The sequence below is a fragment of the Equus quagga genome, chromosome 1 (genome assembly GCF_021613505.1).
Source record: "Equus quagga isolate Etosha38 chromosome 1, UCLA_HA_Equagga_1.0, whole genome shotgun sequence".
Taxonomy (NCBI): Eukaryota; Metazoa; Chordata; class Mammalia; order Perissodactyla; family Equidae; genus Equus; species Equus quagga.
Window position 1 is genome coordinate 137742721 of NC_060267.1, and position 27899 is coordinate 137770619.

Below are 27899 nucleotides of genomic sequence, written 5' to 3' on the forward strand. Positions count from 1 at the left end.
AGACAAAGCCTCATATGGAGAAAGCGTGCTTCCTCCTTTTTCTGACCTGGAATGTGAATGTGCTGACTGAAGCAGTAGTAGCAATCTTGCAACCACGTGGATAAAAGCCATGTGCTAAAGTTGGTGGAGTTGAAAAAATAGAGGAAAACTGAATCCTCGATGAAATTGTAAAACATAGCGACTGTTCTGGCAATCTTTGGATTTCTTGTTACATGAGAAAGAAAACCTTAATTATTTAAGTCATTATTAATTAGATTTATGCTTACAAGCTACAGAATGTAATCTAAACTGGTACAAGTATACCTCAAATATGTTCTCTCCAGGAAAACTAATTTTCCTAGAATACTTAGTATAGAGACTATTGTATCAGAACATTTTTATGTAAGAGGCATCTTCAGAGTAATTGTTATCACTTTTTTTTCCCATTTGTAAAACTGATAGACACAGGAAATGAAATGGGAGCATGAAACAGGACCCTTTCCTAGGAGAGTTTTATGTTTCTGTAGTAGTCACAGTGCTTTGTTTCTCTTCATGAGGCCTTTTCTGTATCTGATGTTCTTATTCTGTTGACTGATCACTTAGTCCACGTGGTGGCAATGGAATTCCTCCATCATCAAATAGGCTATGAAATGATGCTGCCCAAACCTCAGGGGTCTTGTCCACGTATTTTCTCCTTTGCGTTATTGAGGATGTATCCTTTTTCTTGGAATATGTGAGACTCCCTTCTCCCTTACTCTTTCCAGGCTCTATCTTAAGGAGGAGAATTCTTTGTCAAAGACTGTGGCCGTTGTCCTGTCTTTTGCATTCTCTTCCTTTTCTCTCTCATCTTCTCTGAAGTCCTGTAGAGGAGGGCCCAAGTATTACTTACTTCTAAATCTGAGTAAGGGAACAAAATTACTTCTAAAGAAGGTAGAAGTTCAGGTTCCTGGGGAATGGAGTCCGTTTGTTCTGACTAGCAGAGGAAATAGCACCTGAGAGAAAACTAAACTATTATGCATAATAGAGGACGAAAAATTTGGAGCTCTGAGGATATGTGGGAAGAAGGTGGTGAGAGCTAGGCCAGGAAGGGGAGAGAAGAGAGTAGCCAACAACATGATGAGATGCTCCACGACATTATCCCATTCTAGCAAATTGCATTTTCCAAAAACAACCACAAAAATGTTTCTTGTCCCACATGCTCTTTTAGAAGCTTTCCACTCTCTCATCAAGAAGGGGTAGTGCATCTCTTCCCCTTAGAACTGGTGGGACACCGTGACTTCCTTGACAAATAGAGTGTAGTAAAAGTAATGGTTTGGGACTTCCAAAACCAGGTTAGAAAAGATAGTATAGCTTCTGTCTAGCTCTCTCTCGGGACACTTGCACTGGAGCTTTGAACTGTCATGTGAGAAGTCTAGACACCCTTAAGCACAAATGCATAAAAGAAGACCATGTAGAAACACCATTAGGAGAATGACAGCCCTGAGGAGTTCCAGCTGTTCCAGTCCCCAACTATTTGAGTCTTCCCAGCCCAGGCACTAGACATGTGAGTGAAGAAGCCTTCAGATGGCCTCAGCCCCAGCCTCTGTAACTGCATGGGAGGTCGAATGAGAACCACCCAGCTGAGCCCAGCTCCAGTCAACACCGTAACCAGGAGGGGCTGCAACAATAGGGAGAAATGATTGCTGTTGTTTTACATCATTATATTTTGGAGTTCAGGCAGGCCTGTTTTACACAGCAGTGGATATCTGGAATGTATTCCTTGAGATTTTCAAATTTCAGTAAAGTCTCATATACTCAGGAAATACTTGCTCTAAGTAGGTAGGTACGTAAGGCAGAGAAAGAACTTGGTATACTGCCTTCAGGTTGATGACTGCCACTAAGATAAAATAGAGATAGTATACTCACATACGGGAACTGGAGGCAGAGGAGTCAAGAATAAACTTGGTGCAGAAATTGTGTGAAGAGTATCTCCTTTTACAGGCCTGGAACTGGGGGCTCAGCTGAAGGATATGTTCTGCCCAGTCAACATCTGGGTTACAGTTGATGGCGATGTCTGCGAATTTCCCCTGAGGTGTGTATGACATCTGCTACAGGCTCCTCAGTTCTTCTGCATCATTGAAAGCTCTAAACAGCTTTTCCAGATGTTCTTTTGGGCCTTCCCAGTACTAAATGAAAGCAAGATCATTTGAATGTCTGGGTCAAGGGGATGGCCTCTTGAAATATATGGATCTGGGGGACTAATCAGCCAGTTGAATTTTAACACCCAAGATGAGACTTGAAGGAAGGGAATGTTATGTGATAAGTAAGTGCCTTCTATTTATAGCTATAATTTATTTGCTATTTACTATGTTCTAAGCATTATGCTTAGATCTTTAGGTATATTATTTAATCCTCAGTGCAACTATAATAAAATAGTTTTTTAAACATTATAATCTATAATAGGTAGCTCAATAACATATAATGCATAATATATTATATATCAAATGTAACATTATATATGTACATATAATATCTATACTTTGAAATAAATACAGAAATTTGTGAAGTTATCTTATACTTTTTAATTTTAGTTTTCCTTGCTGACTTGGATTATTAAATAAAATGTGTGTGAAAAGTTTAAATTAAAATCACACAAACATATTTAGAGATATGTGTTAAAAGTATCCTGGTGATGAAAAATAAACTATAATATTCAAAACATGTCCTAAGCAAAAGTGTGTTCCTCATGGAGGAAGAACTCTCTCTCATAAAACACATTAGTTGGGATTACAACTTCCTGAGAAGGGACTTTAGATGTCTGAAGACCTGGCTCTTTAAATATAGTCTTTAAAGATATGATCTGCTAGTCAGATTAAGACAGCATAGTAAAGTGGAGGCCTCAGACCCTTTTCAGACAAGCAGATTTGAACTTTTTCCTGTCTCTAGTTACTAAGTTTGCATCCTTGTAAATTACTTAACCAATCTTAGCCTTATTTAGCCTGTGTTTATAGAGGTTAGCTGTTTTGCAGGCATATTTTGGGGGCTGGATCTTACCTTGTCAAGGCCTGGGTCATTTTCATGACTATCACTCATTTTCTGGCTTTCTACCTGGGAAACTTCAACTGAAGGCATCGTTTTCTACAGTAAATGTTTCTTCAGTAGGGACTTGCTTTGAGGCAGATTACGTAGGATGAATTGGTTTATTAATTGTATCCTGAGATAGATTGAATTTATGGCACCAACACTTCGTTCCTCTCCATGAAGAACTGGGCAATCACTGCAATCCATCTATGTTCTTTGGCATGTGACTTTGCAGCTATGCCCACCAAAAAGGGGGGTGAATTTCCCTGTTCCTTGAATCTGGGCTCAGCCATGTGACTTGCTGTGGTCCAGTGGGATTTTAGCAGAACTCATTCGAGTAGAGGCTGAAAAAGCACTTGTATAATTGAGCTTGTGCTTTGGAATTTCTGCCTTTGAGATAAGAAGGATATGCTTAGGCCAACCAGCTGGACCCAGGAAGAGGATGAGAGACATGTGGAGCAGAGCTCCTCCCAGCCAAGTCTAGCTTAGATCAGTCAACCCCTAGTCAATGTAAAGACTCAAGAGAAATAATAAATAATTACTCTTTTAAGCCAATGAATTTTGGGGTGGTTTGTAACATAGTAGTATCTAGCGTATACATTTCATTTTCATTTTATAAATCCATCTCAGGTTGGAGGAAATATATAATCACATGAGACATGAGGGACTCCCTTGCAAGGATTTTCTCCTTGACCTTTCTGTTAGCACCTCTAGTTCCTTGTTATGGTATCTTCAGACGTAACTTAAAACTAAGCATGAATTTGGTCACTTGCTTTATTAAATCATTTATGCTTGCTCTCCACTGACTCTCAAGTCTATGAAAGGGACAGCAAAATTTATGGAGGCGATAATTACATCTAATGAATTTTTCAAATGAAATTTCCCAGGAGGTAATTAGAAATAGAAGGGACATTTTTATTTGAAAATCACCAGTATTTGCATATCTGGGAGCTTCTGTCTGACTGTAGTGAGGTCAATCAACAGAGAACAGTTCTTTAGTACTCTTAACCAGTGGTCTTATTTGTAATCAATTATTATTTCCCCAATACATTATTCATTGTTTTAACATTTATGGTTTGGGGAAAGCCAGCAGGAGCAAGCAGATATGTGCATTCTCTTTCTGCATAGCTTCTTCCTTCTTCCTAGGAATTGTCCACCTTACCTCTTTTTTATAAATAAAATATTTTGGGGAGGCAGAAAGGAACGTTTGGAAGGCAATGCATCATTAGAGATAAACTCCAGATGTGAATTGGCAGTGCACTTTCCTCGGTAGAGAATAGCCAGCACAATTTCCTCACACTATTTTGAGCTGATGGGAGCTGTGTTCTATTTTGACAGGCAGATTTTTTTCATGTTCGTTCTTAGTCGCTGGAGACATATTCAGCTTCAGGGAACTGTTCAAGTTACAAGTGAATTGGATGACTTGTTTTCTTGTGTTCTGATTGTTGATGTACCTTCAAATGGGGGTGAGGATTGTATTATTTACCTATTACTAATATTTATGACACACTCACACATTGCTGAGCACTGCTTGAATGTACATTAATTTAGGTACTAGGTGGATTGCCAGAGGCATAAGTAGGAAAATTTTCCATAAAATTGGAGGATCAGAAGGAAGTCTGAAAATATTCTGGTTCTTGGGGGTTCAGCCCTGTGGCATAGTGTTTGTGTCTGGTGCACTCCACTTCAGTGGCCTGGGTTCACAGGTTCAAATCCCAGGTGTGGACCTACACCACTCATCAAGCCATGCTGTGGCAGTGACTCACATTCAAAATAGAGGAAGATGGGCACAAATGTTAGCTCAGGGCCAATCTTCCTCAAGCAAAAGAAGAGGAAGATTGGCAACAGATGTTAGCTCAGGGCCAATCTTCCTCAGAAAAAAAGTATATGTATTTTTTGGTCCATTATTTCCTAAAGCATAGTAAGCTACCACTGGGGCCACAGCAAGCGCTCTTCAGTGGCAGACAAGATGTCTTTAGGTAGTACCTGGACAAGATATTAAATGATAAATCATCTACTGATGTTCCCTTTCAATACTATATAATCGTTCTAAGTATGCTAAGTAGAAGATTCAGGTTGATGCTGGTATGTGTTTATCACTTCCTGAATGCTTGTTAATCTCCATTTTTACAAAAAGAGAGGAAGCATTATCTAGCTAGGATCTAACGTCTCTGTTTGGTTTTCTTTGTATTTATTTCTATGAATGCCTTCTATTCGTGGCAGGTAACAATGGTGGTCCCTTATAGGTGTCACTTGGAAATAGAAAGCGTCATGAGTGTGGCACACATAAGACTCAAAATTGGGAAACACTAATCTAGTCTTACACATATGGAGAGTCTGCTGCCCAGTGAGGAGAGCTCATTTTTCATGACAATACATCTATGGAGGAAACTTAAGGTGATGTTAGTATTTACAGTGAGCAATCATTTACACTAATGGTAAAGAACAGAAGGTTATCTATTTCTGAAATGGTGCATAATCCATATGTGTGATTATACTAGGGAGTCAGCACAATTTACTGCGAATAGTGCAGACTTTTAAACTCAGACTGACCTGGGTTTGAATCCTGCCTCTTCCAATGTGTGACCTGTGCAAGTCGATTAACCTGTTTTTGCTTTAATTTTCTCAACTAGAATGTGATGAGAATGATATCAAACTCATTGTTGTGACGGTTAAATAAGGAAATGTAGGTGAGTTCCCCTCACAGAGCCTGGTTGAATGCCTGAGCTGGTCCATAGTAGCTTGTGGCCTTCTGACTTTGGTGTGCACTTTCTTGTGATTGGGGGCAGGTTGATATTCTTAGAGTCTTTTTCTTTTTTTCTTTTTTTGAGGAAGATTAGCCCTGAGCTAACTGCTGCCCATCCTCCTCTTTTTGCTGAGGAAGACTGACCCTGAGCTAACATCCATGCCCATCCTCCTCTACTTTCTATGTGGGACGCCTACCACAGCATGGCATGCCAACCAGTGGCATATCCGCGCCTGGGATCCGAACCGGCGAACCCCAGGGCCGCCAAAGTGGAATGTCTGCACTTAACCGCTGTACCACCAGGCCGGCCCTGAGTCTTTTTCAATTGAATATAAAAAGCCACACTGTTCACAGGAGACACTATTAAGCCGACCAGTTTCCAAGGTGGAAATCTGACCTTCTCCTCCACTTAGGCTTTACAAGTCTGCCTTGATAGAGTTAGAACTGACTAGCGGTGGTGGTGCAGCTCTTGTTCTTCAAAGTGTTTCTAAAACTTTTATGACCCTGCTACGTGCCAAGTGCTGTACATACTTTACATCATCTCCATAACAGCCTTACGAGCTGGAACAGAAAACTTTGGCTCAGAGAGATTAGGTATCTTGCCCGAGTTCCCACAAGCAGTAAATAGCAGAGCCAGGGCTTGATAAATTTTAGACGGAGAATGAATAATCTATGTGCAACAAGCAGACTATATGTTATTATAGACTAATACATAAAGTGCTCTCAGTTTCGCGGGAAGCCGTACAGTGTAGTGGTTAAGAGAACAGACAATTTACTGCCTGGGTTGACAATTTGGTTCCACTCCTTTCCAGCTAGGGAACTCTGGGTGTTCATATGGGTCAATTTCCTCTCTGAAATGGGAATAATAATAGTACTTCCATGCTGAATTATCATAAAGATTAAATGAAAAATTCCCTGTAAGCACGATATGCCTGACACTTAAAAGGCCTATTATAAATTAGCTATTAAAGGTACAAGGCTGCTGGCGCAGGTAGTTAAGCGGCCATCAAATGCAGGGTGACTGGATGAAGGATGTTGGGTGGACGTAGTCTTTCAAAAACATGCGACTCTTGACTTCTTTTATCCCCATAGGGCGGATCCATAGCTGAAGCTTTACACCTATTTGTATACTGGTGCAGGTATTAATAAATAGGTGTGTGTGTGTGTGTGTGTGTGAGAATGAGAGAGAAAGAGAGAAACAATTCAGCTGCTCATTCATGCAAAAAGCCACAAGCTTTGAGCTCATTTAATGAGTAGTGCATTTGTATGGCTCATATATAGAAAACTCTGTACCTGGACTCTGAAGTATCCAGTGAAGAGCCTAAGTAAGTTTTTAAAACAACTGCACATGCATAATAGCCATGTTCATGATATTTAGGTGACCTGTGTGAATGAATACATTTTTGCATGTAGTTTTATTCCCATTGGACAGCTTATTGACATAAAATACTTGTCAAGAGAGGCTAGCATAATTTCTTATTATTGTGTGTGTGTGAGAGGAAGATTGGCCCTGAGCTAACATCCTTGTCAATCTTTCTCTATTTTATGTGGGACACTACCATATCGTGGCTTGATGATGCTAGTTCTGCGCCCAGGTTCTGAACCTGTGAACCTGGGCTGCGGAAGCCGAGTGTGCGAACTCAACCACTATGCCACTGGCTGGCCCCTAGCATAATTTTTGGCATGGCTTCCTGACACTCCATTCCTCTGCTCATCAACTCTGTCTACATGCCCCCCACCTGTATTTTGGTACAATCCTCTTCTGACTTAGGTAGTGTCCTGTCTGCTGCCTGAATTCTTTAAAATGCTGAAATTTTGTTAAATCGCTATCTTTTGGTGCAAGGGCTTATGTCAATATTCTGGAATATCCTACACCTGTGCTTCTCAAACTTTGGTTGTATTAGAACCACTGGGCATGCTTATTAAACACAGACTACTGGGCCCACTCCATGAATTTCTGATTCAGTAAGCCTGGGGTGAGGCCGAAGAATTTGCATTTCTAACCAGTTCCCAGGTGATACTGATTGTGTTGGTCTAAAGAGCACACTTGGAGAGCCATTTTCCTACACCAAAACTTTAGACATTTCAATTTAAGAGAATGTTCAAAAATATTAGGCCTTTTAAATCATACTCAATACCATAAAGATTATCTCTTCATTCAGAAAAAGAAAGTGTAGTCGTGCCCAGGTGGGCCTGGATGATGTTTCCCCCTCCAGATTTCTACTTTCTGGAAAATCTGTTTCTCTGCAGTCTACCCACTGACTCTGAATTATGATTACCTCAGTGGTTCTGATAGTAATGAAACTGGTGTGTGGAATAGTCAGAGCCGGTGAAGTTCAAGTTCACAAATCAAAGTACAAATTTTTTTCATTTCCCTCCATCTCTTTTAAATTTATTCAGGAGATAATTTTCTCTTCCGATGAAAACTCTAGCAGGTCTATGACTTTTCTGTTCACTTTGACTAACAAACAGATAAAAATACAGTTTGTTTTTAGTAATTAAAGTGTTTAGTCAAAGATACTGTTCAAAACCATGACGTGAATGTGGTGGAAACTCCTCTCTGCTGCCACAGCTTTGGCTGCCTCCGGTGGCGAGTCTGTGAATGAGAAAGTGAGGTGTGACAGCTTCACCTATACGTCTCTGCCCTGTGCTTCTCCTTTTTCCTGTCCAGCCACTGTTTGGGATTCCAGTGGGGGGCGGGGAATAGCTGGGTAGGAAGGAGGCGGGAGAAGATTAAGAGGACAAGATGGTTCTCACTCAAACTGATATCTTCATCAACTTCTGTCCGATTTGGCTACATGTCTGAGGTTCCCATGACCCCCTCCTCAGGTTCCATTAATTTGCTAGAGCAGCTCACGGCACTCAGGGAAACACTTATGTTTATCAGTTTATTAAAGGATATGATCAAGGATACAGATGGACAGCCAGATGAAGACATACATAGGGTGAGGTCTGGGAGGGTCCCAAGCACAGGAGCTTCTGTCCCTGTGGAGTTGGGGTGTGTCACTCCACTGGTGTGGATGTGTTCACGAACTTGGAAGCTCTCTAAACTCCCTACTACTGGGGTTTTATGGAGGCTTCCTCACTTAGGCATGATCAGTTATTAACTCTATTTCCACCCCCTTCCCTCTCTGGAGGATAAGAGGTGTGGCTGAGAATTCCAAACTTCCAATCATGGCTTAGTCTTTCTGGTGGCTAGCCCCCATGTAGGAGCCATCCAGGAGCCCACCCAGAGTCTCCTCATTAGAGCAAAAGATGCTCCTAGTACTCTTGCCACTTATGAAATTACAAGGGTTTTAGGAGCTCTGTGTCAAGGATGGGTCAAAGACCAAATATTAGAACAAGAGATGCTCCTAGTGTCTTACCACTTAGGAAGTTACAAGAGTTTTAGGAGCTCTATGCCAAGAACTTGGGGCAGAGGCCAATATATATATATATTTCTTACTATTTCACATAGCTCAACTACAATAGAAGTTTATTTCTCATCCATGTAACCATTCAACATGGCTGTTCCTGATCAGCAGGCAGCTAGCCTCCATGTGGTGATTCAGTGACTCATGCCCCTTCAATCTAGTGACCTTACCATCCCCAGAGCCCTGTGATCTGCATTCAGCTGGTGGAAGAGGAAAGAAAGCAAGGAGGAGGCTATGGACAATAGAGGAATCCATCATTTTTGCTCACATTCCATTGGCCAGACCTTATCACCTGGTCTTATCTAAGTGTAAGATCTACAAAATCAATTCCCTTCTGGACATCTGCCTCCAAGCTAAAACTCTATGCTAACGAAGACAAGGACAATCTGATGATCAGTTAGTCACCCTTTTGCGTCATGAATTGCCTTTGCTACTAAGGTGCTTAGATAAATTATAGATGATGGAGAGTCACCAAGGAATTCTAAGCAGTAGAATGACCTGATGATATTTGCATTTTAAAGATCATTAGGGCATCAATACGCCAGTGGACTGGAGGGAGTCATGAGAACGGAGGCAAGGGAACCAGTATTGAGGCTTTTGCAGTAATTCAGATAGGAAATGAGGATGCCCTAGATAAGTGAGAATTCAGAGGAGTGAACAAGTTTTAGCAGGATTTAAGAGGTTGGTCTTGGAGGTTGGTTGAATATGAAGAGAATGGAAAGGGATAGCTAGCTGATACTCCAGCCCAGGTAAGTGGGTAAATGTGTGACCAGCCAGGTTTGAGCAAAATTAAAACCCCATCCAACTAATGTGGTACTGCTCAAACTTTTCTTTCAAAACTCCTTTAACAACAAAACAAGATAAATGTGTACCTTGTGAGGCTCTCGTAGGTAGTTCATCCTGCAGCTGGAAATCTTCTTTGAGGTATCATGTTTTATTTTGAAAGTTTATGCAAATTTCATTTTCTATTCCATTATATATCTGAGCTTGTTGCAAAATAAGCTAATTATTAATTACTGAAAGTAATTACTAGTTACCTTTTCAAGAAGGATGTTTATTAAACAAGGAATTTATAAATCTATTCTTCCACCTTGAAAACATTTAGAACATTATAGGCTGAAGTCCCCCTTGACCTTCACCAACAATCCTTGTCTCCTCTTGACTCCCTAGAAGTAATCACCACTTATTTGCAGTTTATTCTTACAGATTTGCACTCATTTATATATGTTGGGAAAAGATACCATGTTTTTGTATTTTAAAAATAAATGTTATTATACTATACATAATTCTTCAGCTTATCTTCTTTACTCAAAAATGACATTTTTGACCTCTATCCATGTTGCTACAGATAGGTGAGCTCATTCCTTTAAATCCTTCTTAGGAGTCAAATTGATACTCCAAGAAGACAAACTACATTTATCTCGTAGCTTTGAGTGTTCCCGGCATGCTGCCACACATCCCCAGGATCACATTAGCTCAAGTAGAACACACGTATATGGAGGTAAGCTATTCTATCTCTGAAATAGTAGGACTCTGCTTGTCCATATGATGATAATCACTCATATTTATTGGCACTGTGTGCCAGACACTGTTCTATTATAGTACACGTGTTCACAACAACTCTATGAGGTAGTTACTGTAGTTGTATTGTAACTGCAGATGAGAAAATGAAGCATGCAAACTTTAGGTAAGTGGTCCAGGGTCACTTAGGCTTTGAATGGCAAAGACAGAACCCTTACTCACGCAGCTGATTCCCGAGCCTGTGTTCTTAACTCCTTTACCAAACTACCTTGGGATATGTGTATGACACATTTAAGAATCTTAGCAGACTTCTCTGTGTTCCCCAAGGCAATGAGATATCCAATGAGACATATGCTCTTAATCCCGAACTTGCAACAGACAGCTGCAGCCAAATGGTATTTCCAATCACTCATTTCTGAGGTCACTCCTTGGCTTGTTTACAGATTAGATGCCTATTAATTTATCAGGTGAACTGAAGCAGAATAGATGTTTATTGTGTCTGCCCAATGGATGCGTGAAGTCTGAAATAAAGTGCCAAAATCCTTAGAGAAGCACCTCAATCTGCCTGATTGATCCAAAGAATTGGAGGAGCAGCAAGGAGTCTGTTTTCATGGAAGGACAACGCTTTCTAAGAAGCCATTCAGTGTCTGCTTCTTTCCCTTCTGATGTAGCCCTGAGAGGCCAGTGCCAGATTGGTGGATGGCTTCTCAGCTGCTTCTGCTCCCCCATCCCCAGACAGAAGTGGAATGACACCAATTAAAAGGTGTGAGGGTGTGAATGTCATTTGTCCTGCCTTTTGTTCCATCCCCAACGTGATTGCTAGCTTTGACACATGTAGGGTAGTTGGTGGGGAGGAAATTTTTCACTTAGTTTCTTTCACTAACACATACAGAGCCTTTGCATACCGACACATACAGAGTTTCCGAATGTTGTGATGAATGAATTGTAACTTTGTTTTTCTTTCTCTTACACTCTTTAAATACAAAGGGACTTCAAATTCTGCTGCTGAACCCTTTTCTTACATTTGGTACTATATTTCGAGTGTCCAAACAAGTGTAGCAAGGTGAAAAATAACATTGTTTGAATAGCTGGCAGCAGAGTTTCTTTTAGGAAGAGGAATATTAATTTAGACAAATGCCTTGATAACACACTTAGGATGTACAAGATGAAACCCAGGGGAAATGACTAGGAAGGCAACGGTATTATGAAGAAAAAAGCTCTTATGTAAATATTTTGTATAACAAGTAAACAAGAATTTGGGAAAGGGCAAACATGAGGAACAGAGGAGACCAGCTGATACGGTGGGAGGATAAGCTGGGAGGAAGGCGGTGGAGAATGGGGGCTTGAAGGGTGTCTGAGGATGGAGAGGTCTGAAGTCCACTTTTAATTCTCTCTCCCCCCACCACCCTCTCACTTTCCTGCAATGTAAACATTCATCGTTGCCTCTCAGGACATGTACAACATACAAACCATCATATGATGGATTTGGAGTGAAATTAAAGAAAGGGGACTGAGTTCCTGTCTGGGCAAACCTGGAGCAAAAAGAAGTGAGCAGGCCAGTCACAAGAGGAGAAGTGAAAATGAGACCAAGAATAAAGTAGGAACAGGAATTTATCTTAGAGAAGACTCGACTTCTCACAAGATAGATGGCACTGGTTTTGAGCCAATTCCTTTAAATCTTGAAGGGTGGTCTCAGCAAACACCTGACTGACACACAAAAAAAGCAGACTCAACTCAAATCTGCAGGGAGTTCTCATTGATCTATACAGAAATCCCTGTGATTAAATAGCTTACCAGGTTGTAGGTCAACACATACTCCACCATCTCCCATCCCCTCCTTATTTTCGTAGTAATGTATTGGGATGCTTGACTCAGTGTCTTAGGTTAAAGCTCGGGGTGCTCTGAAGCACAGAATAGAGGCTCTGGGTCAGAAATGTATGAGTTGGAAGACTGCCTCAATTTTTGGTGAACTATGCAATCTTAGATTATTTTATCTCTATGGGTTCTCTCTTCATAGCACTTATAATTTGTACTTATTTTTTATTTGTTTTACTTATTTATTCTCTATTTACTCAGTAAAGAGCAGACTACAAGGCCCATGACAGAGAGACTGTGTCTGTTTGGTCAGTATTGCACCCTTACGCCTGGTACATAGTGGATACTCCACTTTTTTTTTATTTTGTGCTTAGAAACCTGAAAAGAATGGGAATGGGAACAGGTTTCACAGTAAATGTCAACCTTCTTTGCCTTCCAAAGTCGTGTTTGTTCTTTTTCTGAGCTAGTTGATGTCCATGACCATGCTCTATGACCTTTGATGCCCTACAACAGTGTGTCCTTGGTGATATGAAGTAGTTGGAGGAAAAGAACATATGAAGTTCAATATGACTCTGCTAGGAGTGCTAAAAAAAGGATCAATAATATGCCCTTAAATGGGAAAGATCCTTGATATCAACTATAATGACCAAAGTTTGTTAACGGCCTACACTCCTGTCCACCTACCAGAGCCAGGAAAAAGCCTCTGGCTCTGCAGGTCTCCTCTCTGCATTTTTGCAATGAGAAGGTCTCTGCATGAATGATATTATTTCATTGATAATTACCAAAGGAGAAAGCAACTGCCAAACCCAAAGCAGAAAATTAAAGACAAAGGCTGCAAGAAAGGAATGTGTTTTTGCAAAGACCAGGGATGAGGCTACCTGGAGGAGGAATTAGAGAGCACAGTTTAGACTATAAGAGAGAGGGTAGGAAAAGGAATAGACACCACAAAATACAAAAGTGACTCAGAAGAGAAGGTTCATGTTTGAGCACCGAACCCAGCCTTTTAACTTGAAGAGGAAAACTGCAGGCCCTAACTTAAAATCTACAGATAGGTAGGTGTCTCCTCAGAGCGACAATTGTTAGGAGAAGCTGATCTGATCTGTGAGCAGAGTCTATGATGAAGACAAAAAGAGGCCCAAGAAACCCAGCCCCTAAGCAGTGTGGAGGAAGAGAAGTCACCCAGGGTTTCACAAGAGAGAGTCAAATGTTTCCAGAGAGTCTGCCCACCAGCAAGTCACGTAGACTTTGGGATTGCCTACCCTGATGTTTTTAGCTTACTTCTCTGTTTATTACAAAAATATTTTAAGATCAGCACTACCAGTTACGGCAATTGTGTGTTTATTTCTTACGTTCAGTGAAGGAAGTTTTGAGGCCTCATTAAGGCAAACTGTCACGTGAGCCCCCTCCAACCTCTAAAGGAAGAAGAAGCAATTTGCATGAAAAAACCCTTGCCATTCCCTTCCCTCCAAAGAGAAGACATCTGGTCCAAAACAATCCTTTCTTTTCTTTTGCTAATAACTTCCTTACCCCAAGCTCCTTCTGCCTATAAAAACCTTCCATTTTGTATAACTGTTCTCAGTATCTCTCCGCTTGCTAGATAAGATGCTACCTGATTCATGATAGTCAAATCAAACCAATTAGATCTTCAAATTTACTCAGTGGAATTTTATTTTTAACCACTTGCTGCTCTGTTCTCAGGGGATAGGGCAGGCTTAATTTTCAAATCTTCTGTGGAGGTGTGAGGAAACCGGAGCCTTCCAGTCTGCAAAGAAAAGGAAGAAAGCAAAAAGCAGTTAAGTCTCCATATTAAAACTATCTGAACTAGCAACAATCTAGATGCTACACTGGATAATCTCTAAGGTTTCTTTCAGCTCTGACACACTAAGAATTTGAAGCCAAGAGCAACAGAATGCTGCTTTTCCTTCTGGCACCACTAATTAATTACATTGAGAAAATCTTAGCCTTTAGGATCTGGATCTATTAAAACTTTTAGACTCCAGGGCACTGAAGGGATTGAGTGGCAGCATGTAACCTAAATCTTTACGATCACGGCTTAGTGCATTTACGACACCAAATTGCTGTTGCATGATTGCTTAGAAAGATGGGCACATCTTGGAAAGCTAGGCTCTAAATGTATTGCTTGTGAATTGGATGGTTATTTAAATTAGTTAGCATGCTAATTCCTTACAAGTAGAAGTCCCAGGAATTGTTGGAAGGGATTTATATGGGCAAGAGAGTTAGGGGAAAATAACAGACAAACCACAATCAATTGCTTCACACTTTGAGAGTCATAAGCAAACATCTGAGACCTTCCTTCTGTGTAGACTGACATTTTCCTTCATAGCTCAGTCTGTTTAATCAAGTTTCATGACACTGCTTGAACCATGGCAAGCATTGCCATTCTCAGTTTGTTCAGTCAACCAAAATATTCCAAAAGTGTCTGTGAGCCATTCCAAGGTGCTAAGATGCTAGAATCTAGGACTAGGGTAACTGACTCAGTGCTTTGTGCATGACTCGATGAAGAAGAGAGTTTAGTTTTTCACTCACTTGTTCATTTATTCTTATTTCCATGCATTCACTAATCGTTTTGTCTGTTCGTCCATTGATGATCAGACATTAATTATGCGTCGGGTAACATGATAACGCAATGAAAGATTCTTAGATACTTCTATTTGGAAATAAAGGTCAGGAAACAGGAAAGGGACATATTTTTCATTTTAGTGTCAGGCGGTGCTGAGCGATCAGGGATGTGTGCATATGCAGCTGATTGTTTTGAGGGAAGTGGCTGCTGTGAGCAATAATGTGGGATTAGGCTGCCCTTCCTGCCACTATGGGACATGAAAGAGTCTTAATGCTGCTCCTGGGAAGAGGCAGGAACCCCCAGAGCACAAGGACTCCCCACTTCTTTTTATGTCCTCGGCTCACAGGAAGCAGGAGTTAGGACTCCACATGGGGCACGCATCTCCCGAGGCTCTCCTTGGCTGCTATTGGCTCACTGCATATTCTTAAAGGAATTACATGCTGCTCTAATGAATGCAGAGTTGATTAATAATCTAAGCACACGCTCCCTCCAAGGGAGGCACTCAGATGAAACCACCTAAATGTGCCTGCCTAAAATCAAAGCAATTAACCTAGAAAGTTACACACCCAGGACTTCAATCTCTGATCTATTTTCATCCACAGAAGGGATTTATGAAGTTTATATTTTTATCCAGGATATTGTCCATGCTTATTTCTCTCCCTCAAGGATAGATAGTTCTTTGCTGACCCACTGAGAGAGGTCTTGACAGCTACATTCATGGCCTTTCTGAATGGATATTTTGTGAGAAGTCTTAGAAAAACTTCAAAAATAAGCAAACTCAGACTTTATGGTCAGAGAAAGCCCATATGCCTCATCTGAAAAGTGGGAATCATAGAAACTCATGAGCTGTTGTAAGGAGTAGATGAGATAATGTGCAGATAATACTCAATGGCTTGGCACAGAGGCTGTGCTCAATAGCTGCTACTGCCTTTGAGGGTTCCCTCTGTGTTCTGGGAAAGGCCAGTAATAGCAGAGTACTTCTGTTGCATCACCTGTTACAGATATGTAAACTCACCATAATAAGAATGCTAATTAGACATTTGCCTGAAGAGTGAATAAGGAGGGAAGAGGGAGAAAGTAGAGAAAGAGGAAGAAGGCTTTGTTAGATAATGCTGACTTGTTAAGACAGACAACTGGCCCAAAGATGAACATCACTTGAACTCACCTTTTTCTAGGAGTGCAGGTAACATTATTAGTTAGTTAGCCCCTCCCTGGCTAGTGGAGGGATGTTCTAGGCTCCTGTGGTTTCTCAGATGTTGAAGCTGCAGGAACCAAGATTCAGAGGAGGGGCCAGGTTAAGCAGAAATGCCCTCCTCTTGGGAGTCGCTCTCCTGTTGGAAGGAGCCTTGGTGTTCGTTCCCTTCTTTCTGCTCCAGGACTCTCTGCTGTATCAGGTTTTCAGACTTCTGTCTTTCCAGTGCTGACAGCCCCTGGAGGGCAGCCTGTACCTCTTGGTCAGTGCTGGGGGAAGAGAACCTGGTTGAAATGAGAGGTCTAAACTGTCTCCTTCTAATATAGTACAACCTAACATAGTGGTTAAGAATGTTTTCTCTGGATTATAGTGTAGGGGAGGAAGACATTTCCTCTCCCCAAATGTGGGTTCGTCTGGCAGGAGAACGAATTAAATTCACATGAGACAGAATAGCAAGAGAAAATTAAACAAAGCTTTATGAGGAACCATGGCCCGGGGACTTTCTTCCCGAAGGAAGAAAGGGCACCCAAGAAGTGGGGTGCACATAGTGGTTATATACCCCCGAACAGGGTGTTTCACATGTGATTGAAATGTCCCTTTTACAATAGTCACGAGGCCACTCTGTCAGCACAGAACTCGATGGAAACGACAGATAGGTCTGCTGCCCCACACGAGGCCACTCTGTCAGCACAGAACTCGATGGAAACGACAGATAGGTCTGCTGCCCCAGTGAACGCCACGGGGTGGCAGGTGTGTTGCCTCAGGCTGGGGGGGGGCAGGTCACAGATGAGCGCTGCAATCAGTTCCCAGCCTAAAGAAAGATGCTTAATCTTTAAGGAGATGCCAACGTTGGGAGGGAAGTCAGTTACAGGAGGTTACCAGACTAGCACAATAAAATGCAGATTTTAAGTCCTTGCCTTTGGTATTGATTAAGAGTTTTTACAGAGAAGGTCATCTCCTTTCTTCTTCCTGGTACAGAGAAGGAGGCACCTTTACAGATAGAGATTTACCTTACAAATGAAAATGTGTCCTAACAAAGGGCAAGTTCCATTCCTCAGAGCCTCCTTCCCTGTCCCAGTTTATCAAAAGCAATCAACCTCAAATAATCCTGATGCCAAAGAGACATATCTTGGGGTGGCCAATTCCAGGTCCCCACAATAGCTAACTGGATGCAAGTCCCAGGTCTGCCATTTACCCAACGTTTTTAAGCTTTGGTTTCCTTACCTCATCATGGGAATAGCAATATCTACTTAGTAATGTTATTGAAGGATAATAAAGCATGGAACTCAATACTTGACTGATAGTAAGGACCCAATACATGGTAGTTATTATACTTGTGGCTTGCCTCTTCCTTTCTTCTTTCTCCCATGCACAAAACCTTGGGGATTAAACAACTCCATGAATCCTTGAAGAAAAATGTTGGCAGAGTCACGTAAAGGGGTGATCATTGAAATGGAGCCTATTGTTTCCCTCGACTTGTCCTTTAGCTAGAGATCTCCTTTGCCAATTCAGACAGGGCTCAGGAAAGTCTGCAACCACCAAAGCTAAGAAATGAGAGATTCACTTGGGGACATAGGGCAGTTGCTCTCTGTGCTGTCCTCATGTCTGGGGAGCCTCTCCACTTCGGTGCTCTTCAGCTGAATTCCAGCTGTCAACAGCAGCATCTCTTCCCCAGAGGGCTTTCTCAGAGGCTGGAGAAGATTCCTTTGCGGGGCAGGCTGGGAGTGCTGGGCATTAACACTCCTAGGGAAGCTGGTGTGTAAAAACCTCAGATTCCTTCCCCTCAGATGGAGTAACCCTAAAGCGTGCATTTTAGTTTCCTGAGATTTCTCATGGATTGAAGCTCCAGTTTATCCGTAGTGGTAGCAGGATTGATAATGCATTCTATATTTGCTGCCTTTCCACGTGGGTTGCTCCACTCCCTTACTGACGTTTCTTGTACCTCCCAAATGAACTACTGTACTTGTAATTGAATTCCTGTTTCAGGGTCTGTTTCTGGGGGAGCCCAACCTGAGACATAGGGTTAAGCTCGGGGAAGAAAGATCACTAGCGGGTGGTGCTTCTCGAGGGCTGACAATGTCTCATTTGCTGCTGTATCCTGAATTCCTAGGACAATGCTTGGCTCAAGGTAGTGACTCAATACATACTTCATTAACTGACTGAGAGACAGAGATAATGCTACAGTTCTTGAGGAAGCAAAGTGGAAAATGATTTAAGCATTATTTAAGGGAAAACTAGCATTAATTTGCATAGCAATTAACCATTGAGGATTTTAGAAAACATTTTCATATATATCTCTTGCAGATATTAACAATTCCATTTTACAGATGAAGAAACTGAGTCGCAGAGCATTCTACTAACTTGCCCAAAGCCGTGCTGTGGGTGGTACTGCTGGAAATCACACCATGGTCCTCGGTGCAGTGTCAGGCTCTTGTTGTCACTGTCAGTGCATCGGCTTACCTGCAGCATGACAACTCTGCAGCTGTGGAATAGGAAGACATATTCAGCTGTTATGTCTCAGCCGGAGATGCCACATTGAGTGTGATTCAGGTGGCCTCTTTTCTCTTGAATTGCTCTGACTCAAGAGTTCCTAACCTGGCGTCCACGGATAGACTGTGAGGACTTAGTGTTTATGTTCACGTGTGTTTTCTTGAAAGGGAATTCTTAGTTTCCATCATATTCTCAAACAAAGAGCCATTGTCCAAGCTGCTGCTGCTAATAGTGCCTTGCTCTCTAATTACTCTTCTGATGACAAAGTGCTTTCACTGTCCCACTTCCCCTGCTTTGCAACAGTCTAAGCTTCCTTCATGAATTCAACAATTATCAACAGGTTTCTTTTTTTCTTTAGAAAAAAGAGTTGGGACAAATTACTCAGACCCCTGCACATGCAGATTAATACTCTTTTCCCTGTGCTTGGATGTCACTCAAGCCTCGGTTTTAATTCAAGAATCTCCAATATTGGGTAGCAACCAACTTTCCCATCTTATCCTCCATTAATTCTCTTCATCTTCCCAACTGTCCAGTGAAAGTGGCAATGACCATTCTCATTTCTTGAAACTTCCCTTCTCTCTAGCCTTTCATCCATCATGAATCCCATTTGCAATGCTGTCCCTTAGACTTCTTGCCAGCTGAAGTCCTCTGAGTATCTCAAAGCATGACTCAAATGCCCTTTCCTCAGCCAAACCTTTCTATCCTAATATCAGATGTTATTTATAATGATAGCTAACATTTATTGAGGGCTTGCTAAGTACCTGGCATGATGCTAAGAAGTTTTCAGTAAATATTTAAACCAAAACCTTTCAAGGTTTAGAAAGATTAGGTAATGTTAGCTTCTGTAACAAACAAAACAAAACAAACAAAAAATAATCTCAGTAGCTCAACAGAATTGAAGTTTATTTCTTATGTACATCAAGTCTAAACAAATGTTCCTGCTAAGCCGGGAAAGGGGGAATTTAGAGACTTGGCTCTTTCCATCTTGTGGCTCTCTCATCTTCAACAAGTAGCTTCCAAGCTTTCTGGCTTGGAGATAAAGCATAAATGGTCATATGTAGGAAGGTTTTATGGGCCAGTCTTAGAAATGGCACATATCACTTCCACTCACATCCCATTGTCTAAAATTTCGTCATATGCCTGGGAAATATAAACCAGCTTATGCCCACGAGAAAGAGGAAATCACTTTGGTGAAAATTTAGAAGACTTTGTCACAAAGGGATGCTGCTTGTGATTAGGAGAGCAGCGACAGTGTTGAATATTACCTGAGCCCTATGCTCCTAGAAAAGAATAATGATTAAGAAGTCCCCCAACTCTTTTGTGTTCTGGGTAATGGCTTACTACAAAGAAACACCTTTCCTCTTTTGACTTAGATAAGGCTCACAGATGCCCCCTTGTTTACCCGTAACAACGACAGACAAAGACCTCCAAATTCTCACTCTTTTTCATAATTGATTAGCAGAACTGTTTTGTCCACACTGATCAATCAGAACAAAATGCTCGTTAACACCACTTTGGTTAACTTTCTCTTTTTCCCCCGAAGATTTCTGAAGTTTGACCCACCCTCAGCCTCAGGCAGCATACAACACCTCTTAACTGCCCCTTCCAAGAATAGGCTGCTTTCAGGTTAAAACATTCTGCAATCTACTGTCCAGTCACTGCCACGTCCACCTATTCATCCCATTCATCCCACTTCCCCGACCTGCTGCTTTTAAGCCTTGTTTACTTCTCCCTGTCAAAGAAAGCCTCTTTCTGCTTGACTCAGAAACTAATAGATCTCGTTGTTACAGCACTCTCCCCATTGCTGTTTTCCATTTCACCCCTCTTGCAATAATCCCTTAGAATAAAGTCTCTCCCTGGGGCTGGCCCGGTGGCACAGTGGTTAAGTGCACACGGTCTGCTTTGGTGGCCTAGGGTTTGCTGGTTCAGATCCTGGGTGCGGACATGGCACTGCTTGGCAAGTCATGCTGTAGCAGGCATCCACACATAAAGTAGAGGAAGATGGGCATGGATGTTAGCTCAGGGCCAGTCTTCCTCAGCAAAAAAAAAGAGAGGAGGATTGACAGCAGATGTTAGCTCAGGGCTAATCTTCCTCAAAAAAAGAAAAAAGTCTCTCCTTATGTAAATCTGGATTTGTTTTTTATTTGACAGCAGAGATTTAGATCCAGGGGTTCTGACTTCAGTTCACCCTCATATTGCCTCTTGTGCCAGTAATGGCTACTACCTACCATGTATGTGTCCCTTCTCCCACTGTGTAAGGTTGTTGCTCAGGTAGGCATTACAGTATTCAATCCCTTCCTTTCAGGGTTGGGGGTATGTGGCTCATTCTAGTCAATGGAATGTGAGTAGACGTGATGTGTCATTTTAGGCAGAGGTGGTTAAGTATCTGGTATGACTTCCTCCAGTTCTTGTTCTCTCCTTAGGAGACGTTGGAAGATTCCAGTGTCAAAGAATGCAAAGCACTTGATGCTTGAGTCATTGTTCAGAGGACAGCCCCCCGCAAAGAGCCACCAACCAGGAACATCTGCACTGGATTTTTGAGATTTGGGGGCGTGTAACAGATATTCTGAATAATACACTTTGCAATATTAAAAACACATTGAGAACAACAAAATATCCTATGATGGGGAACTAGAAATTGTTTATTCCTCATACAGATGCCTCTGCATTTCATAGCTCCCCTATAGTCCTTATCACACGCTACTTTGCATTGTGATTAGGTATATTTTCTCTCTGTACTCATCACTGAAGTCTTGAAGATGAACACGGACATAGGACATAGTCGCCTACAGGATTTGGCAGTTTACAGACAAAATCAGGGACTGAATGTCCAAAAAGTGAATAAATGGCCTGTCATTTTCTTTCAAAAGAATCTTTTCTGATAGGCAGGACAAGTATTTATTTTTATTCTCTACAGTAGTCCCCCCTTATCTGAGGGGGACATATTCTAAGACACCCACTGGATGCCTGAAACCATGGATAGGACCAAACCGTATATATACCAGTTTTTTTCCTATACATACATACCTCTGATGAAGTTTAATTTCTAAATTAGGCAAATAAAAGATTAACAATAACAAATAATAAAATAGAACAATTATAACAATATACTGTAGTAAAAGTTATGTGAATTGCGGTCTTTCTCGCTCAAAATATACTTTTGTTTTATACTCCCCCTTCCTCCTGGGTGATGTGAGATGCTACAATGCCTGCATGATAGATGAAGTGAGGTGAATGACACAGGCATTGTGACGCAGTGTTAGGCTACTATTGAGCTTCTGACGATGTGTCACAAGGAGGAGCATATACTTCCTTCCGCAGTTGGCAGTTGACGGCGGGTAACTGAAACTGCCCAAAGCAAAACCATGGAGAAGGGGGGACTGCTGCATTAATAAAAGTAGTGCAACACAAAACACTTTAAAAATAAACTATAAACATCAGTTTTAATGTAATCACTTTTCTCTGTTATCATCTTTGCATATTTTATTTTTTCATATTTGTCACGATAGTATACAGGCACTTTAGTATCCTTTTCAGCTTAATTTTATAGCACAGTTATTTTCGGTTGCTGCTACTTTGTCTCCATAACGATTGTTTTTAATCCCTGTTCATACAAGTGAATATAGTATAATTTATTTATTGGCTTTCAATATGTGCTATGCAAATATAGCCTCAATAAAAATTCTTATGCATAGAGCTTTCCCATGTACTTATTTATATCATTTCCTTAGAATAAATTTTCAAATGTAATATGGTTATGTCAAAGGATGTGAACATTTTTATTATTGTTGATACATATTACAGAGAATTCCTATACTCCTGTTTACATGATTAAGAATGAAACATACTTATTTGGATTTATATATAAAATATTTCATTATTTTAAATCACATTTCTTTGATTACTGGGAAGAAGGAATACTTTTGAATTATTTTTTACTTGTGTTTCTTCTTTTGTGAATTATCTATTCCTATCCAACTTAATCATTTTTTTATTCAAAAAACATTTATTATGCCAAACAATGTGCTAGAGGATACAGTGGAAAACAAGAGTCTTTGCCTTCAACAAATGGGAAGAGATGGAAAATCAACAAGTAAACAAATAAATAAGATCATTTGAATCATCATAAGTTTTATGGAGGAAACTCATAGGATTGGTGAGTACTTTACTTAAGGTGGCTGGAGAGTCCTTTCTGAAATGGAAGAGTTTTAGCTGGACCTGAGAAATGTGAAAGGCCCAGTCATATAAAGAAGGCACCACTCAAACATCTGGAAGATGAGAATTCCAGGTAAAGATGAGTAAGTATAAAGCCATTGAAGAGCAAACAGTTTTGGCATGTTCGTGGAAGAAAGACAGCTATACTAGCTGGAACATGGTGAGGTGTGTGGAGTATTATGAGGTAAGTTGGGGAGTTGAGCTAAGACTAGAACGTTAAAAGTTTCACTGGCCATCACAAGATTCTGGATTTTGTTCTAAGTGAGGAAGGAAACAATTGAAGAGTTTTAAGCACGGCAGTAATATGCTATGACTTAAAAAGATCATTTTGACTACTGTGTAGAGAATAAATTTGAAGTAGGAGAGGCAAATCCATTAGGAGGTTATCACAGTATTTTAAGCAAGAGATACTGGGATGTGGACTAGGGCGGTAGCAGGAGAGATAGAGATAAAAAGACCTTATCTTCTTTTGGGTTATCCCAAAAGCAGAGACTGAGACAAAGATTCAGGTGCAGATAATTATTTGAGAGGCGATTCCAGGAAGCAGGAGTGAGAGAACAAGGTGAGTGAGACAGGGAAGGAGAAAAAATCAAGGTGAAGATGCATCAAGGTCATTGCTATAGTCAATGGGACCTCAGAGAACAGAATGCCTCTCAGAATTGTGCATCCAAACACCTAGAGGCTGAGGCATTTTTTCCCTTGACTCCTTTCACTATTTATTGAGGATTGTACCTGGGGCATTAATTCCCATGCACTTCTGGACTATAGTCACACTGAGAAGACAGACTGCCATAGTTTTGCAAAAGGACCTGGGGTGAAACAGAAAAGATACAGTTGGGTCTTTGAGGTGGGAGGCTGTCAGGGTGCACAGACCTGTCCATCGTAGTGGGAACTGAAATCAGAGGTGGCCAGAGGGCATGTGGTACAGGGTTCCAAAAAGATCTGCTACACATATGGATGGATGCAAGAGAGATTTTTCCATGCAAAAATTCTCCCCCTTTGGCAGGAATGGAAAATAGTCAGAGAGTCTCAGAGGCTCAGGTCTCCTAACTATTTCATCACAGCACTGACACTCGGATGCAGATCTTTTACTAAAAATGACAAGAAACACATTGTTTGCACTGGACTCTTGATCAGGTGCTCCAACTGAAGTTTGCCATGGATTCCCCTTCCTAAGTGGTAGATTTTCTTCTTTAGAAATGAAAGAAGAGAAAGCAGGCCTAGGTGTGAACATTACAACTTAAACTCTAAATCATCAGATCTCATAATTAGAACATCACACGCAACATCTCCTTTGACAAATTTTTCTCTTAGATGATTTAACCTGTGGCTCTCTTCCTTCCATTTCCTAGACAGCAAAAAGGGCTATCCTGAGAAATAATCTCAAGACCTGGAATAACCTACAGGAAATCAAGCAGTAAATGATGGCTTTTTTTCTCCTCCATCCCACTTCCCACTCTTGAAATTTCCATCTCTCTCGTCACATATGTGGTCCAGTAACTTTGGAAATTAATTTTTGGTTCCAAAATAAACCAAAAATTTGCTTGAACAAAAGGGATTAGGGCAGGAATGTCTAGCATTTTCCGGTTTTTAAAATTTGTTTTTCTCTCTCCTTTGACCAAATTCATCTTAATAAGCACAATAACCTGATGATCATAGTACTACTAGGACATAGTGGAATGACAGTATCCACGATGTATTAAGTGCCACAATGTGCCAGATCCTTTGCTAGGCACTTGATAATTTATCTCAAATTCTCACAGCATTATGAAATAGTCAGGGGCCGTCCCCATGGCCGAGTGGTTAAGTTTGCATGCTCTGTTTCTGTGGCCCAGGGTTTCCCCTGTTGGGATCGTGGGCGCTGACATAGCACTGATCATCAGGCCATGCTGAGGTGGTGTCCCACATAGCAGAACTAGACGGACCTACAACTAGAATATATAACTATGTACTGGGGGGCTTTGGGAAGAAGAAGGAGAAAAAAAAGATTGGCAACAGATGTTAGCTCGGGGCCAACCTTTAAAAAAAAAAAAGAAATAGACATTGTTATTTCCATTTTATGGATATATACAACCAGGCTCTAAAAGGTTACATGAACTATCAAAATTAGACAGCTGCTAAACGTAAAATCCAGATTTATCAGACTCCAAAGCTCATACTGTTTCAAGTGTGTTTAGCTGCCTTCTCAAACTATGTGCTCATCTACATATGAATTAACCAGTGGATTGAATAAGGATTCATGGGGTATAATTGAGAAAGCAGCTTTTAAATCTTCCTTGTGGAAGATTTCTCTCTCTCTGCCTAACCCTCTGAACCACAACCCTCCCACTACAAAAAAAAAAAACCCTTCAGACAGGCTCAGTCTCTTTTTTGGTCAATATTGGATAATAATTAGACCTCTTTTTTTTTAAGATTTTTTAAAATTTTTTCCTTTTTCTCCCCAAAGCCCCCTGGTACACAGTTGTCTATTTTTAGTTGTGGGTCCTTCTAGTTGTGGCATGTGGGATGCCACCTCAGCATGGCTTGATGAGCAGTGCCATGTCCACGCCCAGGATTCAAACTGGTGAAACCCTGGGCTGCCAAAGCAGAGCCCGAGAACTTAACCACTTGACCACAGGGCTGGCCCCATAATTAGACCTTTGAGTTACTATTGTTTTGTATTTTTATATTTATGCACCTAGCCTAATCTTTATTCATAGAGAGTTTTAGTCAAAAACATCCAGGGTAGCATCTGATTAACAAATGGCCACAGGCAATGTTGATGCAATGGAGAAAAGACAAGCTAGAAAAGCAAACCAGATCCAAATGGTAATTGATTGCTAGTATCTCATTCTACGTAATCTTAAATATGGTAATTTCAAAACTCAAACCCAAATCTTTGGTGAAAATATTAGAATAGCCATTGCTTTTTGGAGTGAGTCTCGGCAGGGACTGACTGGGAAGGAGCATAAGGGAACTCTCTGGGGAGATGACAATGTTCTGTATTTTGACAGGGGTTTACATTACACAGATGTATGGATATCTCAAAACTTACGAATTTGTAGATTTAAGATTTGTGCATTTCACTTATATAAATCTTATCTTTAAAAAAGGCAGCATAAACCAACATTGAATGCTAGCTAATGATATGTATACTGAATTATTTAGGGATGGGGTGTACTGATGTCTACAATTTGCTTAGAAATGCATTAAAAAATAAGATAGACTGACAGATAGAGGGATGGACAGGTGCATAGCTATGTACTAAGGCAAATACAGCAAAATGTTAATAGAATCCAAATATTTAGTACAAAGAGGTTTAGTGTACAACCTTTTAACTTTTCTGTATATTTGAACATTTTTATAAAAAATAATGCTAGGAAAAAAAATAGTCAAATCCAGGAGGCTCTGTAGTTCCACTGAGGGAATACAATAAGAGCTCAATTTAGTGTTTTGGTCTTTCTCCTTGTTCTCTACATTTTACTTTAAGCAAAGGAGATAAATTGGTCATCCACATAAAGGCCTTTTGAAAAAGTGAGCCATTCAGCAAGGGCTTTTTCTTGATCACTGTGGTAGGCAGAGTAGCGGTCCCACAAAGATGTCAACATCCCAATCTCCAGAATTTGTGAATATGTCACCTTGATGTGGATTAAGGCTGCCCCAGCTAGAGAAGCCCAAGGTGACCTGGCCTACATGCCAAACTATATGACCCGGTGGATTTTTTTATGGTATGAATTAGGGCTGCCCCAGGGAGAGAAGCCCAGGGCATCCTCACCTACATGCTGATCTATATGGCCAGATTCGTATCTAAAGTTATATGACCGCACAATAACCAGACCCCATCTGCACTGAAATCATTTAATGACTTTTTACATCATCTTTTCTTTTTCCAGTAAAAATAAGTCATGTACCCATGCCTTATAAAATTAGCCCTAACCCTCAACTCAGGGCAGCAGCAGGAGCTCTGACTGCCCATGGGTCCTGTCCCCATGCTATTCCACACTATTATCTAAATAAAAAGAACACTACTGCCAGATGCTGAGAGTCCAAGAAATCTTTCTTTCAACTCCTGGGCTCACCGACCCCGCATTAACCTTACATGACAAAATGGACTCTGCAGATGTGACTAAATTGAGGATCTTGAGATTGGGAGATGATCCTGGATTATCTGGGTGGGCCCAATGTAATCGCAAGGGTCCTTATAAGTGAAAGAGGATGGCAAGAGAGTCAGAGCCAAAGGAGATGTGACCGCAGAAACAGCGTTCAGAGTGATGTAGTTGTCGGCTTGGAAGATGGAGGAAGAGGCAGAGAGCTGAGGAATGCAGGCAGCCTCCAGTGTCTGGGACAGAAAATGAAAGGGATTCTCTCGAGCCTCTGAAAGGAACACAGTCCCGATTTTAGCCTAGTGAGACCTTGTGTCAGATTTCTGATCTATAGACCCGTCAGATAAAAAATCTGTGTTGTTTTAAGCCACTAAGTTTGTGGTACTTTGTTACAGCAGCCACAGAAAACTGCTGCAATCACAGAAGGACAATTGTGTAGGTGAGTGTATTATTCTAAAGCCTTGCAGAGGGAAAATGAGGCTGACTGGTAGGTAACTATTTCACATTGATGTTTACTCTAGGTAGACTTTATGGGTTAAGGGATAGGCTAAATCACACTATATATTTTGGTGATTTTTTTAAGCATATACATAAAAATAGGAAAATAAGGGGCTGGCCCCGTGCCCGAGTGGTTAAGTTCGCGCGCTCCGCTGCAGGCGGCCCAGTGTTTCGTTGGTTCGAATCCTGGGCGCGGACATGGCACTGCTCATCAGACCACGCTGAGGCAGCGTCCCACATGCCACAACTAGAAGAACACACAACGAAGAATACACAACTATGTACCGGGGGGTTTTGGGGAGAAAAA